General features: G+C 31.4%; 1 long non-coding RNA gene across 1 annotated transcript; it reads right to left on the minus strand.

Moving 5' to 3' along the window:
* Positions 1-16464: 16464 nt before the first annotated feature.
* LOC140879528 (uncharacterized) lies at positions 16465-17866 on the minus strand. Its single transcript, XR_012149448.1, has 4 exons — positions 17732-17866; positions 17293-17355; positions 17169-17212; positions 16465-16625 (listed from the first exon to the last, which is right to left on the minus strand). It is a non-coding gene; the product is annotated as an uncharacterized lncRNA (long non-coding RNA).
* Between the last annotated feature and the right edge of the window lie 809 nt (positions 17867-18675).

Here is an 18675-nt window from a genome sequence, read left to right on the forward strand (position 1 = left end):
CAAAATTAATTTATTGGATAACATGCAGTGGCAATTCAAATTTAAACAAGATAAAATCATATTTTATATATAAAATCTTATTTCACATATAAAATCATATTTTATCTCTATATCAAATAAAATCATATTTTATCTATAAAATCCAATTTTACAAATAAAATCATATTTTACTTAATATATCATAAGATCATATCTTATCATCAATTGTACCAAAAATAATTGATTTCAAAATTCAATTTAAGGATAAAATATTAAAATTTTCCAAAAATTCAAATTTATCCTAAAATCAATTTTAAAATTTACGGACTCGAACAATTCGATCCGAAATCTCGTGAACCAATCAAAAAAAATTTTTGACCGGACCAAAAATAAAATTTTAACACATTAAAATTAATAAAAATAAAATTTTTCCCGCGGGCCGCCCGGGACACTCCCGGGCCGGCCCGCATCCGGGGCGCAGGCCGGGGGCAGCCCGGCTGCCCCCTTAGGGCAGCGACTCTCGTTGCCCTGGCGGCGACGGTCGCCGGCGCCGCCCGGGGCAGCAACGATTGCTGCCCCACCGGGCAGCGATCCAATCGCTGCCCGGGTTTTGCCCCGAAATTTTTTTTTTTTTATTTAAAATATTTATTTTGTTTTCAAAAAACCGAGACTCAAAAATTTTGTACAATCGATTAATTTAATCGTTTGATCTGAGCAACCTGTCTCTGATACCACTGTTGGAAAACTGGCGGTCAGATCAATCACGATTGATACCCGGTGCAGCGGAAGTTTAAAAATTTTATCATGGAACAATTCCATGGTGTGGGTATCAACCATTCAACGATTAAATTATTGTGTGTGTGTAAAATTCAAATAACAATTAATTAAATTTTACCTTCAATCTCGAAGCGAGATTATTGGACACCAACAGATTTAATCTGCTCTTGTTGTCTCTCCCTGGAACCGATGAACTCCTTCAATCAGGTCCAAGAATGAGGTTTAAATCCCTCTGACAGATTGCACTAGAAAATCTGTCAGAAGTTTTTCTGCGAAGAGATTAAACGAATCTGATTCGTTATTCCTGACTGCGATTCAAAATCACAGACCGAAATTTTCTCTGACAGAGTGAAAGGGGGGCGGACGAAATATGTTTGAGAGAGAGGCTAGGGTTTCGAAATTCTGCTCTCAAAATAATGACCTGTTGTGTCTAATTTCTGTACTGCAATAACTTATTTATAATGCAGGCCACTAACACCTTAGGGCCCATTAGTCATAAGTTAGGGCCCGACAAGCAAAGCCCGCTCGTTCAGAAATTAATATAAAATTCATCGTGACTCCGATTGATGAACCGATTTCACCAATGTGCACAGAAACCATTTCTGCACTTTTTAAAGTCAAAATAAATTTTCCTGAATCCGAATTCAGTGGTTTCCAAAAATGTCCATCCCTATGTCATTTTAGGAAATCCTACTCCCTTACTCTTATTTAAGAAGTCCAACTCCTTAGTTCATTAAATTTAACTCTTTAAATTTAACTATCTCAACGGGGATTAAAACTCCATTACACTGTGTGACCCTCAATGGTTCAGGGATACAGCTAGCCGTGGGCTCACAACTCCTTGTGACTCGGAACAACACTTTTCCGACTTGCCCAACGAATCATGGTAAAGCGCCTAGCAACATCGCCCCATGATTCCCTAGGTATCACTGATAGTGCCTACAAGAACCAGTAGATTTTGGTTAGCGTACAGTACGGTCCCTTCATCCAAATATCCCGATCGAATCAACAACTGGTATATCGAGAGTCGCTCAAGATTCGATAACTATGCAATACATCTTGAAGATCAAATTAGTGACATCGCATGTGATACTAAGAAACCATTTCTTAAATCACATCAAGTACTCTGGCCAGAGATTTGTCACACTAATATCTCCTCAGATCGCATAGGATATCCACACTCGCAAGTATGTGGTGAATCCTTGACAACAATGCATCGACTCCTATATGTGTCGTAACTGTACCCAATCCCGACACCTGATGACCCCCATAGATTCGGTAAACGAGTCAAAGCACAGCACTAGCATATAGAGTCTCCATGATGTTTCAAGTCGTAAGGACTAATGGTGTACAACCAAAACCGCGGACTTCATCCACTCGATAAGTGATAACCACTTGGAAAGTCCGAATAGGGTAGTTCGATTATTCATCCTATGAATATCCATTTGCATGCTTCGAACATCTCCATGTTCCCTACCAATGAAACGTGGTACTCCGCATCGCAAATGCTAGTCTCAAACTCGAGCGATCCTTATCCTTATTATCGGACGGCTCAATCGACTAGGAACAGTTTAGAATATACAGTGACTATAAGATGTATTTCATGATAGACATCTCCATGTTCTACCACATCTTACATACACTATAGTACATTCAAGGTCTTTATCAAAACAACAATAGTATATCACAATATAACAATATGAAGTAATATAAAGTCATTGCCATTAATAAAAGTGTAAATTACATTAAACAAAAGATTGTTTTTACAAAGAGTCATCAAAGCCCATAGCCACAAGTTGGCTCACTGGGCACCCACTCTTTCAGAGATTTGAAGCCTAAACAGAATGATCAGAAAAGAAATTTTTTCCCAAGCATCATTAGGTTCAGAAAGAGATTTTAGAAGCTATGAGTATTTGATCTAACTAGTTGATTAATACTCAATCGTGAATTGTCAGATAAATGAATTGTTATCTATATGCATTGGCTGAAGAATATCAGCTAGAATATGTATGTGCATTCAATTCAGATACAACAGAAGTCGATAAGATTGTAAGCAAGACAGACTAACTAATGCAGAGTTAGATCACGAGAAAAAAACAACTTAGATATAAGTTGACTCAATGATTATATATTTTACAGAAGTGATCAGGAAGAGTAAGATATTATAGAAGAGAAGATATCAGAATAGATATCGAAAGCTTAGAGAATTGAAGTCAGTATTACTTTAGTCAGCTATACAACTTACGAGAATCAGCAGTAAGATCGAATGCGATTTCGAGGATGAAATCATTCCTTAGAGGGGAGGAATTGTAAGGCCCAAAAATATTAAGTTCTTAATTACGGGATTTACGATTTAAATTCCAAATAAGAGAGAAAAGATGAATTTAAGAATGTATGAAAATTAGAGATTTCAATTTCGGGTTAGAAATATTTAATTTGAGGATTTTTAGGATTTAAAGATTTTAATATCCAGAATTCTTAAATTAAAAGATTAAAAATATTTGCAATTGATATTTATGGAATTTAAGATGTAATTCCAAGAGTATAAATATCAAGGATTGAATTTGAGGATGAAATCCGAGCAAGGAACCATTTGCAAATATTGAGTAGTTCAAGGACTAAAATGCGATAAGGTTCGAAATGATTTAATTTTAATCCGAAAATATTTAATTTGAGAATATTTAGAGTTTAGAATTAAATTTTCATATTCTTAAATTATTTAGAATTGAAATTAAATTAAATCGCTTGTCCAAGGACTGAATTGCAATTAGGCCAAAGTTCAGGGACCAAAATGCAATTCCCTTGCAACTTGGTCATTAAAAATGTGAAAAGGGATCAGATTCCCAGCCAAGAACGAGAGAAGAGGGCATAAAGGGTTCCAAGCCAATTTTGCTCTTTCAAGTCCCGATAAAAATTGATCCGCCCGGTAGAATTTCTGATTGATCGTATATTCGCGATCACAGCTCCGAGTGCTACGTTTTGACGTAAGTTTTATGAAGTTCTACCATGTTTTAATTTTATGATGTTGTTAGAATTAAGATTTGATTGTATAAACATGTTCTAGCATATACGACGATAGCATATCTAAGACGGATTGAGAAAAGATCGTCGTTTGGACATGTTTTGGAATATTGAAAGAATTTTCGAAAATCTGATTTTTTAGGGGTTGCATATTTCGAAAATTCAGCTGAAGAATTGATGATGTTATATTGTTAAGATGGTGATGATATTGATGTTAATGTATTCGGAATTACCGATTTCGAACCGTTATGCCGCCGGGTTGCAATTCAATCCAATATCAACTATAGATTGAACTTAGCACTAAATATCAGATTTGATAATGATATTGAGCATGGTTTATACTTCATTTCAGTTGGGAATGGAAGTTATCGAAGTCGAATCGACGAGTTTGAGTTCTAATGACTTGAAGTGTTTAAGATTGAATCAAGAACACCTTCAATTAGCACTGATTGAAATGAGCAGAATCGTATGACCGATTTGGCTAGCTTTGAGATGATCAGCATTGGCAACCGATTCAAGATGTTTGAATCCAGATCACAGGTATGAATAGACATTAATAAGATGGGCAGAATAACTCGAGATTGTTTTTGATTATCGAGTTGCCTAAATTCACATACCTGCATGTTTTAATATATGTTATTGTTTACGTTTACATAAATGGAATAGATTATTCAAGATAGCTATCTTCTTGAATTCTCAGAATATTTATGTAAATGTTTACTTGTCTTCTTTGATTTATATTATGTTCTGTATTGAACATGTTTTACATATATTATGTGATGCTTATAGATATGTCGGTATCCTTGAGTGATTATATGATCATATGATTATTTGATTGATGTGTTCAAGATGTTGTTTTAGCTTATGTATATTTGATGCATTCAGATTGTGTTGCATTCATCTTGAACTCCAGCCTGAATAGCACAGAGGGTAGAATGGCCTAGAGTGCAGATGACGTTTGGAGAACTGTAGTTGAGTGGCATGGAATGTAGATTTACTTCTAGAGTCAGATGACTCATGGCACGGAATATAGATTTATTTCCAGAGCTAGATGACTCACTATAGTTGCACCAAAGTCAGGGGAATTGAGATATTTAACACCACCTCGATTGGGAGAGTCGGTGGTCGGTTAAAGATTTTATTTCCCCGGAATCCCAGAACTACGATTTTCTTGATACCAGATTTGATAGCCTATTCCTTGGCACATGCATTGCATTTATGCATTAACCTAGAGATTTCTATGGTTTAGAATATGCGTTTATAAATGCTAGCATGTTATGTTATGACATTCAAGATTTGAATGAGTTTATATGCTTGGTATTAGAGATGAACAAATAAACTATCATGTTTTACTTGTTATTACATGATTGGAGATTTATGAATCATTTGGCATATGGATATCATATGTTTAACTGATGTATATGCATGTTGTTCATACTGAGAGTTATTCTCACCGGAGTTATCCGGCTGTTGCTTTGCTTGTATGTGTGCATTGCATCAGGTTGGGGCATGAGAAAGTCAGTCATAGCTTGGATAGCTCGAGAGAAGAGTAATAGCACGTGGTGACTTCGGGTCTTAGCAGCTGTCGTATGATATGGTGAACTTAGATAAGATGACATCTCTTTTGTATTTATGAGTTGTTGTAAACAATTGAGATTTAGATCTATATATCAGCAATGTTTCGTATAAGTCTTCATTATATATCATATTTGGTATTTGTAGATGGATAGACTTGAATAAACCAACCTAGAACAGCTCAAGAGCAGATTTTCAGCAGGCCGAGCAGAGCACAGCTCGCTCTAGCGAAGCTTGGGCTCGCTCGAGCGAGCCATGGGTGTGACAACCCGAGTGGTTCTTGCTCGAGCGAGAGGTGAGGCTCGCTCGAGCGAGCCACCATGGGTTTAAAAAAAAAAAAAAATTTTGTGCTTGTTGATTATCTTGAGGCTTGATTTAATTATCATACTTTGTTGATGATTATTCATTAATTGCCCCTTGAGATGAGATTAGCAACCCGAGGTCCCCACAACAGGTGGTATCAAAGCATAAAGTCTTGGACTAAGATAAAAGTTGAGCGAGGCCTGTGTTTGCAAAAACAGAGTATTAAGCTTTTGGGCTCGTTCGATCTGGTGAGTTTCACCGATCGAGCGAGACCAAAAATGTTGCAGACCGAGAGCTTAGAATTTTAGCTCGCTCGATCGGCTGAGTTTGCCCGATCGAGCGAGGTGATGGTTTTTTTTTTTTTTTTTAAAAAAATTTTAGCTCTTGGTTTATTATTCATGCATTGTTTGATTAATTGTTAATTAGTCATTTATTGCCCTAAGATGAGATTAGCAACCCGAAGTCCCCACAGATATAATATGGATTTGCACTCTCTGAATCTACAAAAAAAAATATTTTTTCACTTACCGTGCTCACATGTTTTCACGGGTAAAAATCGGTACAAAATATTTAAAATATGATACTAATATAAGATATTTGATTACAAACCGGTTTAGATCTAGTGTAAAATGTAAGATTTGAGTATAAAATTTGAACAATTTTAATAATATAACGGTTACAACACATGTTAGAAAATCGGGGTACCCTATTTTATTTGAGTTATTTAGCACACTCGCCCATTCAGATGAGTGATTATTGCGCACGCGTCCCTCATGAGACTGGGTAAAGATTTTGATTTTTTTTTTTGCACCAAATACCCCTGTGAAATATTAAAAATGCATATTTGATCCCTGTGAAAATAATTTTTAAATTTATTCAACCCATAATATACAATTTTTATTAAAATCTAATTATAAAATATTTAGCAAAAACTTTTTGTTTTATTAATTTTATTTTTAATTTTTAATTTATTATGATTATATAATTATTTTCTAAAAAATATTATTATTTTATCTTGTTATCATTATTTTATTAAACTTTCTTCTTATTTTCAACTTTTTCGTTAAACATGCATTCATAAACAAGTAATTAAATAAGTTCAAGTACCAAAATATTGAACTAAACCGATAAGTTTAAACATATTGCTTTTTCGATTTAGAACTATATATTATTGAACCAAAATTTAAATTTTTCGAGAATATGCATTGGACAATTTGTAATAAATAGTAAGAAAATAACATGCTTATATAATTCTAAATAAAAAAAGTAACATTCATGAACTTAATATTTGGTTCAATATTTTGCTATTTTTAGATATTTAAATCTTTATTTATAAATCATGTTTAATGGAAAAGTTAAAAAACACGAAGTGATTTGATAAAATAATGATAACGAGATAAAGTAATAATTTTTTTAGAAATAAATTAATTAAAAATTATAAATTTAAATTAAAAATTAAAAATAAAATTAAAAATGTTTGAAAAATATTTTATAATTAGATCTTAATAAATATTGTGTATTATTATTTAATGCAAATTCTGCAATGCATTTTAAAAAATTTAGATATTGGTTCAAAATTCTATAATCCTAAATTGAAAAGTAATATGCATGAAATTATCATTTTGATTTAATATTTTGGTACTTTTAGGTATTTAAATCTCGTTTATGAATGCATTTTTAATTGAAAAGTTGGAAACAAGAAGAAAGTTTAATAAAATAATGATAACAAAATAAAATAATAATATTTTTTAAAATAATTATATAATCATAATAAATTAAAAATTAAAAATAAAATTAATAAAACGAAAAGTGTTTTCTAAATATTTTATAATTAGATTTTAATAAAAATTGTGTATTATGGATTGAATAGATTTAAAAATTATTTTCACAGGGGTCAAATATGCATTTTAATATTTCACAGGGGTATTTGGTGCAAAAAAATATCAAAATTTTTGCCCAGTCGCATGAGAGGCGCGTGCGCAACAATCACTCATCTGAAGGGGCGAGTGTACTAATTTTTTAAAAGGTCGGGGTTGAAGATGTCTATTAAAATTTCACAGGGGAGAATGTATATTTTCAATATTTCACAGGGGTGTTTGGTGCAAATAACTCCATTTTATTTCAACTTTCTTTTTTCTCTGTATTAATGTGCCTTTAAGGTACCGATTGGTAGGTATGATGAGATAAATAATACATAGATAAGTAATATAATGAAATAAAAATAAATAAAAAATGATAGTGAATATAATATTTGATTTGATTGATGGATTACAGTTTATTTGATTTGATTGATTAAAATTTATATAAAAATGATAAATTACCATTTTGTTCTTTTAACAATAAATAAAATATGAATAATATTATTTATAAAGGGTAATATAGTAATTTTAATTCAATGATTTGATTGATGTAAGATAAATAATTGATAATTTCATTGATGTAAAATAAATAATTAATAGATGTATAAATAATATAACGAAAAGAACACGAGATTAAATAAGATGAGTTATACACAGATTAATAATATAGGCTACCAAACGGAGCCTTTAGGTCTAGTATTTCGGGCAATTGCAACGACTTCTTTATTTCTTTATGTTTAAAAAAAAGATTGATTAGATGTGAGGGGATCCTACCTCATCCTTTTTTCTTTTTTTTTCTTTTTTTTTTGAATTTTTACTGGCTAGAATAAAACAATTATTTATTTATTTTGAGAAATGGAAATATGGTATGACATGTAATTTCTAAAGGAAAAAAACTATTATTCCTGTAGAAAATGATCTATGAGCAAATAAATTCCAGCTAGTTTCAAATAGAGCGGGATGTTGGATACCTAAAGTTGATGGATCTATCTGTTACATGTATATTGGGAATTAAGGAAACGTATGTTACTGGTTTAGATCTAACCAATTTGATAAATTACTTCTAAGGGTTAATCTCTCGATTTCAATAAAATGAAATCTGATGAAGTATGAGTTGGCGATCAGAACATATGTGGATAGAACTTATAACGGAATCTCGAAAACTAAGTAATTTTTGCTGAGCCTTATCGTTTGTTTAGGTTCATTAGGATTCTTATTGGTTGGAACTTTCACTTATCTTGGTAGAAATTTGATATATTTTGTTCCGGTATAGCAAATCGTTTTTCCACGAGGGCTCGTGATGCATGTCTTTATACGAGATCGTTGGTCTCTTTATTAGTTCCTATTTGTGGTGCACAATTTCCTGGAATGTAGGTAGTGGTTATGATCGATTCGATAGAAAGGAGGGAATAGTGTGTATTTTTCGTTGGGGATTTCCTGGAAAAAATCGTCGCATATTCCTCCGATTCCGTATAAAAGATATTCAGTCCATTAGAATAGAAGTTAAAGAGGGTATTTATGCTCGTCGTATCCTTTATATAGACATCAGAGGTCGGGGGGCTATTCCATTGACCCGTACTGATGAGAATTTGACTTCACGAAAAATTGAACAAAAAGCCGCTGAATTGGCCTATTTTTTGCACTTACCAATTGAAGTCATTTGAGAAAACATTATTGTCTTTTCTATACATAATTTAACTGATGTTTGTCAAAACATTCAGTCGAGCCAAAAATTGAACTACTAGTTTCAATTCATCGGATATATCAAACGATTTCGAAAGAAATAAATTCATATTTTTTCAATATTTGTTGGAATTGATACTTTAGATGCAGATAAATCCTATCGTGTAAATTATTTCTGTCAATCGACCTTTAATTTATCCTTTCTTTTGTGTTCCATTACTAATACTAACCAATAATGGGTTTTCTTAATGATGATAACAGGTCCATTTCTGTCTTGTTTTACCACTCATTTTTTTTATCATCACAATATCCTTCTCTCAATTATTCTATTCTTGAATATGGGTAATCATTGGAATTTTTTCAAAATATTCTATATTTTTATAGAAAAGGAATTCTTTCGTCTCAAAATATCAATAATATTCATTTCTTAAAGTGTCTCCTTTCGGTCATTCATCGAAAGGAGACACTTTAAGAAATTTGAGGAATTGAGAGATCTGGAAACAATATTTTTGATTATTTCTTGATTCGAATTCGAAGCGGAGTCGTAGTCTATTTTTGTATTCGTTCTAGATTCACACAAAATCACAAATAAAATAGATTCATAGGTTTGATACCTTGTCTAGAACTCATGGGTAAAAGAAATATTCGATCACATAGAGTCGACGAATGAAGTGGGTTAATTAATAATTCACAGACGAAAAATGGCAAAAAAGAAAGCATTCATTCCTCTTTTGTATCTTGCATCTATAGTGTTTTTGTCCTGTTGGATTTCTCTCTCATCATTTACTAAAAGTATGGAATCTTGGGTTACTAATTGGTCGAATACTGATCAATCCGAAATCTTCTTGAATGATATTCAAGAAAAAAGTATTTTAGAAAAGTTCATACAATTAGAGGAAATCCTGCCCGAGTGGCACAAATTGATTAATTTGATATTAGCCTGAGTAGCTCGATTCAAAAAATTAAAGCATTGGAGGGCTTAAAATACTAGCCCAGATAGCTTGATATTTCTGGCTTCGCCATTGAGAAGAATCCACAAAGAAACGATCCAATTAATCAAGATACACGATGAGGATCGTATCCATATGATTTTGCACTTCTCGACAAATATAATCTGTTTTGCTATTCTAAGCGGTTATTCTATTTTAGGTAATGAAGAACTTGTTATTCTTAACTCTTGGGCTCAGGAATTCCTATATAACGTAAGCGATACAGTAAAAGCTTTTTTGATTCTTTTATTAACGGATTTATGTATCGGATTTCATTCACCCCACGGTTGGGAACTAATGATTGGTTCTGTCTACAAGGATTTTGGATTTGTTCATAATGATCAAATCATATCTGGTCTTGTTTCCACTTTTCCAGTTATTCTCGATACTATTTTAAAATATTGGATTTTCCGTTATTTAAATCGTGTATCTCCGTCACTTGTAGTTATTTATCATTCAATGAATGATTAATAAATGATCCACCGATATTAATCTAATCAAATTTAGAATGTTTCTTAATGTGTAGTTCTACATAAGCATTAAAGACTTTCTACCCGGGGGATTTTCATCCTATAGCATTCCAGTAAAATAATTCAAATAAAGTTTGCTTCCAATCTCCATTAGAAATAATACGTGTTTGCACTCCTAGATTTACAAATAAATATTTTTGTACTTACTCGGGCTACATATCTTTAATGGGCAAAAATTGGTATAAAACATTTAAATATGATACTAATATACGATATCTGAGCACTAACTAGTTTATATCTGGTACAAAAGATAAGATATTGAGTATAAAATATGAACAATTTTATTAATATCAACACTTACAACACATGTTTGGGTACTAAAAAATCATATATTAGTCAGATCTAAAACAGTTAATACTCAAATATCGTATACTAGCATCATATTTCTTATGTTTTATACCGATTTTTATCCAAAAAAATGCAGATGTGTCATTGATATCAATACTTGCATATATGTTTGAGTGCTAAAAAATCATATATTAGTAGCAGATCTTAAACAATTAGTACTCAAATGTCATATATTTGTCCATATTTTCAATGTTTTGTACCGACTTTCATCCGAAGAAAAAACACGTGGGTCCAAGGAGGGCAAAACCATTTTTTTGTGGATCAGGGAGTTCAAACACAAATTTTTTCTAACGAGGACTGAATGTAAAGTTAAGTTTGGATTTAAGGATTTAGAGGGTGTTTGGTTGAGTTTATAAGCTCTTTCAATTTGTTTGACAATAATTTGATCAAACAACTTATAAGCGGCCAAAATAAGCTGTTTGACTGCTTATAAGATGTTTTTAAAAAAACTGGGGTGACCCTAATTTTTTAAAAAAGATTTTTTTTTACAATTTTATTTCTCCAAAATAGTCTTCTATATTTTCATAAATCCCCGTCATGTCCTCATGAACTTATTAAATATTAAATATTTTTTAAAAATAAAATTAATATCCAAAGAATATCAAATTTTTAAAATTAAAATATGAAATATTTTTATTTTTTTGTAATATAGGTTTAATATTTATGATAAAATTTTAAAACTATTTTTAAATAACATTCATAGATTATACCAATTTTTATAATTTTGACAATAAAAAGATCTTATAATGTCAAAAACATCAACATCTTTAATTCTTTTAAAATAAGTTTATCTAAACACTTTAACAGCTTATTTTTAAAATAAACCGTGACAGCTTATAAGCTCCTAAACCAGCTTATAAACTCCTAGAAATTATAAGATATTTTTAATAAACTTAGTCAAACACTCTCTTAAACCAAATTTAGCCTTGATATAACAAATATCAGACAATGTTTGAAATTATTTCCAAAAAGTGCTTTTGACATTTTTCACAAAATTTTCACATAAAAAACTAATAAACGGTATAATTAATTTTTAAAAAATACAGCAGATTACACCAAAATTATAGAAAGACAAGTATTCAAGAGGAGAAAAGCGATTTTCCCAACAAATAACCATATGCCAATTATTATTTTATTGGGACAAATAGAATTTTTTTTATACCGAAAATATTATTCTAATATTGTGTGGCATGTGATGCATCGATATAAATCAAAGTTCTAAATAACGTGAAGTGCATCGAAGCGTAGATGTCAAGTTTCAATTTTTTATTCTTAAGAGAGCTTAGAAAAGCTTAAACGTGAAAAAGTGTTTTCAATTTTTACTATAATTTTAATTATTTTAAAGCAAACATTAAATAAATGACAGAATAACCATAATAGAATTATAGAAGATTTAATAGATATTTAGAGTTCTAAACTATAAATATACAAAATTATAAAAATGTTTTCATTTTACAAAACAAATGAAATATTATGTTCTAAAAAGTATTCGCTTAATCAAGCTTAAACATATTAAAGCTTAAGCGAAATTAAGTGTCGCTTAAGCGAATTTTTTAGAACACTGATATAAATTAATAATAAAATATCTTGATATTAAATTATTAATTTACTTAATATGATAATTTCAGATTTCTTTAAATATATGATGTTTTATAATTACACAAAAAATTATGTGAAATGATCTTACGACTCAATTTTGTGAGTCGAATATCTTATTTGGGTCTAGAGTTGTCAAAACGGTCCAGCCCGCCCCGCTATGAAAAAATGGCGGGTTGATCCATGGTTTTATTGGTCTGTTTGGAGGCGGGCCTAAACGAGCCATGGTTTGGGGTGGTCCAGACCGTCAGTTTTTTAAACAAATAAAATTTTGCATTTTTTTTAAAATTATGGCATAAAAACACTCATTTAAATTTTTTTAACAAAAAAATTATAACTAGTATTTGATGGGTTTTTAATATCTTACATCCTTAGTTTTTTATTAAATATCTACTTATGTTATTTATACTATTTGGATATTTGATATTTTATACAAAATATAATAGCTAACATCAAATTTTGATATGTTTGTTTGATTGTGATATTTATTATTTGTTATTGTGTAACATTATTAATATATATTTTTTCAATTTTAAATACCAGTGTTGGTTTTTTTATTTTTGTCTTACTTAATTTATTTTAAAAAAATTTCAGCGGGTTGAGCTGTCTAGCCCGCAACCCGCGGCTGGACGGGGCAGGCCTGAACGGGCCAACCCAAACGGACCGCGGGGCTGGGCAGACTGACCCATTTGACATATCTTTTTGGGTCACTCAAAAAAATATTATTTTTTATTCTAATTTCTAAATATGTGTAGGGTTGATCATCTCATAGACGACAGATAAAGATCCACGAGACTTGGGAGACCTACTAAACTAATTATCGTTTATTTAGGAAGTGATAAGATCATTTAAAAACAAATAATGTTTGAACAATCTTACGCTTAAAATTGGATGACAATGAGATTTTTCTAAATTTGATCGAATTTACCATAAAGTTTTGGAAAAATTATTTTTTTGGTCCTGTATGTTTGTCACTTTGCGATTTCAGCCCTTTATATTTTCAGATTTTAGTTTTAGTCCAGTATCTTTATTTTTTGGCAATTGTAGTCCTTTTTCCAACGTGGCGCTTATGTGGCACCAATTCAGTGCTGATGTGAAGATGACGCGTATAATACCACGTAAGCATTTTTGAATAAAAAAGACCGAAATTGCCAAAAATCGAAACATGCAGGACTAAAACTGAAATACAAAAACATAGAGGACCAAAATCGCAAAGTGACAAACATACAAGACTAAATTTTAAGTTTTCCCTAAAGTTTTTTGTATAACGATCGAGGATCTTGGTTCTTGAGACAAGTACATAGGGAAAATTCAAAATATTTAATTAAATAAATTTTGTCAAACAAATTTCACTAAACTCTTATAAAATCATCTCGCAGGTTAATTTTGTGAGACATATATCTTATTTGATACTACCCATGAAAACTATGTCAGAAGTACTACTTATCAATTTATATATGGATCGGGTCGACTGTGAGATGAATCTTATATTTGACCTGACACAAAATACTATTTTCACTCAATATATAGATCAAATCGATCTGTCTCATGTATCAAACTTCTTTTGAAAAATTCAATTACTTCTAGAATTTGACTATCTGAATGGGAAGAACTAGAAATTAAAATCTTACTTGTATGATCCCCAATTGTACAATTAGTCGCAGGTTTCACAACTCTTTGTAATTCAAAACAACAATAATCCTTTATTCGGACATGCCCCAATTAGAGTGTTTGGCTAAGCTTATTAAAAATAGTTTATAAGATTTTAGAGCTTAAAAGTTGTTTTGGAGCTTAGGGCCAGTTTGGATACATAAGTTGTATCTTAAAAAACTCTCAAATAAGTTCAGCCTTCTAAATACTTTTATTAAAAAAAGCAGAAACAGTTTTGGCGTTTAGATAAATATTTTGATGCGTTCAAAAAATTCGCATCAAATAAATTACCTCGAACCAGTAATCAACGAACCAATTTCTTCAATAAACAGAGCCGAATGATCCCAAAATATTTCCATGTATCAAAAGAAAACATGTGAGATGGCTCGCCCGGAGGCGAAACCACTCCGATGGTTAATTCAGTATATGATTCAATAGAAAATATATTGAAATTACAAAGGAAAGAAATCATGTAAAAGACATGTAAAAATATAAATAAGATGTGTAAGAAAAACATGGGAGGTGTTATGGAAAAAGTACCGTAATAAGGGTTAAAGACTCTTTATTTATAGGAAGAGAGTCTTAGTCCATATAAAATTTTATTATATAAGTCTACTAGATCTATGCATATCCATGCAATATTATGATATATCTCTAAAATATTAATAAAGATATGATATGATTTTTATCACATCATCATATTGAAAAGTGATTTTATTTAAATTTTTAAATAGAAGTAGAAGCAAAAGCCAAAAAACATAAATTCTAGCTTTTAAAAAAATCACTTTTAAGTGATTTTTTAAAAATGTTTTTTTAACCTAAAACTTTATTTTTTTAAAAGAAAAACTCTTTTTTTTTTCAAAAAAGGTTTTTTTTTAGTTGGCTTTTTATGACCAAATGCACATTTATAAGTTGTCAGAGCCTATTATAAAATAAGCTGTTAAATGTTAGGATAATCATAAACTTATTTAAACAACTTAAAAATGTTGATATATTTGGAATACGATTTTTATATTTTAAAAATTACCAAAAAGGGTATAATGCTATGAGGATAATATAACGAGTTATACATAGAATTAATAAACCTATATTTAAAAAAATAAAATTGTTAAAACATTTGGATAAATTTATTTTAGACAACTTAAAGATGCCGATATATTGTTTGATATTATAAGATATTTTTATTGTAAAAATTACCAAAAATGTTATAATTATATGAAGATAATATAACGAGTTATACATATACGAAAATAGTTTTAGAATAAAACTATATTTAAAAAATTAAACCATTTTATATTTAATTTAGAAAAATGTATTTATTTGGAAATTTTTTAAAATAATATTTAATGGGTGGAGTAGGAGTGCAAACGAACCGAATCGAGTCGAATAATTAATAGTAAAAAATTAAGGCTCGAGCTTGATCGACTCGAATTAAGTATATCCGAGTTTGAGCTCCAATATTTCAAATATTTTGTCTCAAGCTCGCCTTGAAATGAAGTTTGATTTCGACTCGAAATATTGAAATTAATGCATGAACTATTCGAACTATTGCTCGTACATTAAGGTTCGAAGACTTCGTTCAAAAGTTCAAATGTCCAAAAAAGATCGAAATGTATATATTTATTATATCTGTGACGACCCGGTTCATAATCTCTCAATTACTAAAACCAATCCAAGATTCAAGACTAGAGGCTAAATTCAAAAGCCAATTTTTTTTTTTTAAAAGTGTGCTACGCCCGCGCGAGGGGTGCTCCCTGCGCGCACGCAGTGCAAGGGGACAGCGGCCCCCTTGGCTTGGCTTGGCCTGCGCACGCGCGCGAGCAGGGCTCGCCCATGCGCAGGCCATTCGGCCAGCAAATTATGCAGTAGCTCAGCTGCTGTCAAAAGATGTCCTAGCTTCAATATATCAGCTCAACAAATACAAGAAATACTATACAAGTTCCAACAAGCATGAGGCAAGGTAAGTGAATGTATTAACAAGATCATAATCTTATCTTGTATCAAGAACAATACAACAAGATCAAGGTGAATCCATAATCAATTATCAAACATCATAGAAATAAACTCAAATCTAAAGTAAACACATAAAGATCAAATGAGATTACAAGTTCAAGTCTATCATCTATACAACTCTAATTTTAAACATAAGTTCAACAAGCAACCATTTAGACTAAAGTTCAAGTCTAAGTTATTATACAATCATACTCGTTGAAACGAACATAACATGACAGCAACTTCACATCTATACCGAGTCATCACACTAATCCCTCATTCCCTTGTTCTTCAAGTTCGCTTTTGTCCTGTTCCACTCCCGCCTATTGCCATGACACATACAACACAACAATAGCCGGATAACTCCGGTGAGAAATATATTTCCCAGTAAAAGCAACTAAACATGCATAGCAAAGCATATATCAAATTCATGATATAAAAGTAACTACAATGCATGTTTTAAAACAAGGTTCTCTAATTCATCGTTTGGGATCCCGAGAAGAAGATATCATAACTAACCACCGACTCTCCCGATCGAGGTGGGGCTACTTATCTTGCTTCTCTAGACTTTGAAGCCATTATATATGTAAATCAGACGCTAGGCTAAATCAACCACCCAGGCCATACATATACAATTCCTCAAATCATCTAATCGAACGTTTCCGTTCATTTTGAAATCAAGGAACAAGTCTTACAAGATAAATGCAACATATATCAACATAAAAGCATTCATTAACATCAAAGACTCATTCAACTATTCATATAAGAGCATATAAAAGCAATTAAGCAAATAAGTATGTGATTTAGGGAACTCGATACAAACCATCTCGAGTTATAATCCCATTCAAGTAGTAGTCCACTTTTACCTTTCAAATGTGAGGTTTCAAGGTGTCTTCAAAGCTATCCAAATCTGAACAACAACAGAACCACACCTCTATCAAAAATCTGCACTCAAGTTCAACCCAACTTCAAGGCAAAAAGGCTACAAACCGTGTTCTTTCTTCTATCGGTTTCGAAGTCGAGATTATTGAGTTGAAGTGCCCTGTTTATGAACTGAAATCATAGCATATAAACCAAGTAATCATTATCTACAACCCAACAACATCTTAGTCCAAGATACAATAGCAAAACAGCCTCAAATCATAAGTTCGACGGCATATCGGTATTACTCGGCAATCCAAACTCAACTATGTAGAGTCTATCACCATATACATCATATATCAGTTGTATATTACTCAAAACCAGCATATCAGATGTTAAGAATGTCGAATTACTTGCTGAAAATTCATAAACATACAAGCCATAGCCGTTCGTCGATTCAGTTTTGACAATAATCGATACAACGCTTCAAAACATCAAACATAAACCAACGTACTGATCTCTGCCATTTCTGGGTTTTCAAAACAGGATGAAAGACATAAAAACTTACATCAAATCGAAGGTCTTCTTGCAAGGAGTCCAGAACACCTTTCGGAATCGAATTCGGATAACCGGAACGCAAGATATCGGAATTGAAAGATGGTGAAGACACTTGAGTTCCTTTCCTCTTTCTCTCTCGGTTCTTCTCTGATGTTTCTGATAGAAATGAGTAGCATACACGTTCAAACTCATGTGCAAGACATGTAACACCCGGTATTTTTAATTACATAAATCCGTCTGCATAATTAGGATATTTAATTATTTAAATTTATGATTTATGGGTTAAATAATTATGTGAATTATTTATGCATGATTTAATTTATTTTTAAGCATTTAACCCATAATTAGTGATTTTTATGATTTTTAGTATTTTTATTATTTGATCGCGTAGACGGGACCGTGGACGGACGAGATGACAACTTTCTAGCCAAATTATTTTATGAGCCTTTTTGGAGCCTTAAAATATTATTTTGAGTTTTATTATCTCAAAATTTTAAGTATTTAATTTTATTTAATTTTAGGGGTCATTTTTATCCAAAATTAGTCAAAATATTGACTTTTTAGTATTTTTAAAATTTCCCTAAATTAATATTTCGAGATTTATTTTATGTTATCTTATTTTTTTAAGTTTAATTAGGGGTTTAAGTTGTATATTAATTATTTAAAACCTTTTTATATTTAATTATTTAACCTATATTCTAATTAACCTAAAAATAAAACCTATTCTACCTAAAACCCTATTCTAGCCGATCAATCCAAGCTCCCAGCCGTCACCCCACTGTTCATCATCTTCTCCAATCGGTCTTCAGCCCTAAAACTCCATAGAAGGTCGGTTTTCAAGGTTCCAAGCAAGCCAAAGTCGTCCCGTCGTTCCGGAGTCCTTCCTACACGTGTTAAATCCATATCTACGGTGTTAAGGCATGAATTCTTTCCTATTTTCGTACAATATCAGTA

Source organism: Henckelia pumila, chromosome 2 (genome assembly GCF_033568475.1).
Source record: "Henckelia pumila isolate YLH828 chromosome 2, ASM3356847v2, whole genome shotgun sequence".
In the NCBI taxonomy this organism is placed as follows: Eukaryota; Viridiplantae; Streptophyta; class Magnoliopsida; order Lamiales; family Gesneriaceae; genus Henckelia; species Henckelia pumila.